Below are 2,505 nucleotides of genomic sequence, written 5' to 3'. Positions count from 1 at the left end.
TATTTGCAGAGGAATACAATGGTGCAAGCCATTCATATGCCAGTGTAACAACTCCGCTTGTGACCTTGATGATATTCTGTCCGCTCATTTACGCAAGATAATTGCGAGTTTCAATAACAGCTATCTACCATTATCTCAGACAGATGAACGTGTCAAAGAAGTGAAAGATAATTCTTGTTAAACTGAAATATTTTAAAGATATATTCAACCTCCTGATTAAACTATGCTAGTTTTTGTTGTTGTATAATGATCTCTTACTCTAAAACTAAAACAATAAATTTGTGCGACTCTATTACTGCATGCAACAATGTTTTATAGCTACTTTCTTGTTGAGGTTATTTTAAGGTTTGAAGTCTTAGATTTTGCTTAAGAGTGGAGCGCAAATGTCTGGGTTAAAGAAGAAAATTAATATTGGGGGTATTGCTGACGACATGTGATGCTGTTTAATAAGAACAATGCCGTTGTGTTTTGTATATACTTTGATTTTTTTAACTACTAGATACTTTACATAGAAAATTCTCAGTTCAGTATCGTTTAAAATAGCTGAAATGATAATGAAATGTTAATGAAAGAATCAATTATAAGAACAGTCAATTTAGAGCTGATACAACCAGATACAGTACAATGATGGGCTCGTTGGTTGGGTACATAATATTTCAACTAGAAAGTTCTTTTCATAAAAGCGGCGAGTTTTCTTAAGCTTGTTTCTAATTTTTACTTTTTCTATATTATTGCGTCTGTCATAATTGTACAGCGGCAAATAACAAAAACTCTTTTCTCTTTGAAACTAAATATTAAATGTTTGCATTAAGTCAACATGCATTTAAATAGAAACATCTTCAAACTGTACCAACTTTTCATAAAGACTGCTACAGTTTACGAGTAATAATAACTGGTCTCAGAGCAGCATCTATACTGTGTATTTTCATTATTAACAGGCATTATTTAAGAAGGATGCTTTAGAGAATAAATGCGCTTCAATAAGCTCTATAGAAATTTAACTGAACAATCTAGTATTTCAATTCAACTGAACAATCTAGTAATTTGATTCAACTGACCAATCTAGTAACCCATATGGTAAGCACACTAAAGCTTAAGTACATGTAAGTTAGCAATTATAACAAGACAAAATGTATTTGTTGATTTTAAAAATATCTGTGAAACTAAGGCTAGTGGTTCATAGATATTTATTTGTTGTTCAGATTAAAACTAGGCTGCTGTTATTTAACAGATAGACTTGGGCCTACATGTATAGAATTATTGGTGAACGTTGAATTTGCATCCTATATTACAAAGGTTCCCTCTATATATGGCAGCAAATACTACCGGTATATTACTACAAGCTCCTTCAGAACAGATACACGATCTATTCATAGATTATGACTCATTTTCTACTTGAATGAAAAAACTTTATGGGTGATGCCCTAACTTTAGGACCAAATGCTAATGCATCTTTTTTCATACCCTGTGTTACAGGCATATCTCTTTATTCTGAAAGCCTTATTTTCATGTCATTGTGTTGTACTTGTTGGATAACAGTGATCAAGCATTGTAGTAAGTAATGACTTGACAGAAACTACTAATCACAAGAAAATATGTAACAACCACAAGACCTTCAATGCAGGAGCTGTTGACCTTTACAAGATTAAATTGCATCAGTAATGCTGAGAATTGTTGGAATGTTATGAATGGCATTTAGTAGAGCAAGCACAACTTTTGGAGCAAGCATTTTGCTCTCTGGTTACAGCAGCAAATGCCTATATTCATGGGAGTGGCAGCCAGAAGCATGCTGTCACTCTTCCTTCTTCCCCTTTTGGCTATCAGTAGGTCTTTGCATCTTTAAAATTCCATTTTCAATTCTTTACATTTTTGCTAATTATCCTAGAATAGTAAAGTTGTGATTTAGAATTTAGTGCTGATATGGCAGGTTTATTATCAGCAGTCCCCTCCAGCCTAGTCTGTCTTGCATTCCGTGATAAACTCTCGGCAAAATTATCTACTCCTTGTGTAAGAGCACCACAGTAATATGGTAACAGCGAAAACTTTCTAGCTTGGCGTAGTTGCCAAACTTCACCGCAGAGTCAAGAGCACTTTAAGGTTAGATGATATCAGACGCTGTGGCCAGCAGTTGAGACACATCTTCAGGATAATGTTATATTAGCGGAGTTACATTCTCGCTGAGAGTGGGTTGACAATCTCAGTCATTTCAGAATGCAAGCTTGCCTATCACCTCATAGTCTTTGAAAGTTAACTAGCAGGGTAGTATACTCTACTAAAATGTGATTTGTATATCGTTGCGGAGAGACGGTCAATGTATTTGGTAAGAGCACAGCATTGTTTGTTATAATAATTGTAGGTACTCATGATAACTAAATACTGCTGAATATAAATGGAGTTGAACATGAGAACTCTTTTAACTTCACACTTTTTATATGTTGATTTTTGTTAAACCAACTTTAGATTTACCTCACTTGGTTCGATCTCTACGCAAGAATGCATTCTTAT

The sequence above is a fragment of the Watersipora subatra genome, chromosome 3 (genome assembly GCF_963576615.1).
Source record: "Watersipora subatra chromosome 3, tzWatSuba1.1, whole genome shotgun sequence".
Lineage (NCBI taxonomy): Eukaryota > Metazoa > Bryozoa > Gymnolaemata > Cheilostomatida > Watersiporidae > Watersipora > Watersipora subatra.
The sequence above is the reverse complement of the archived record's forward strand: the minus strand, read 5'-3'. Positions refer to the sequence as shown.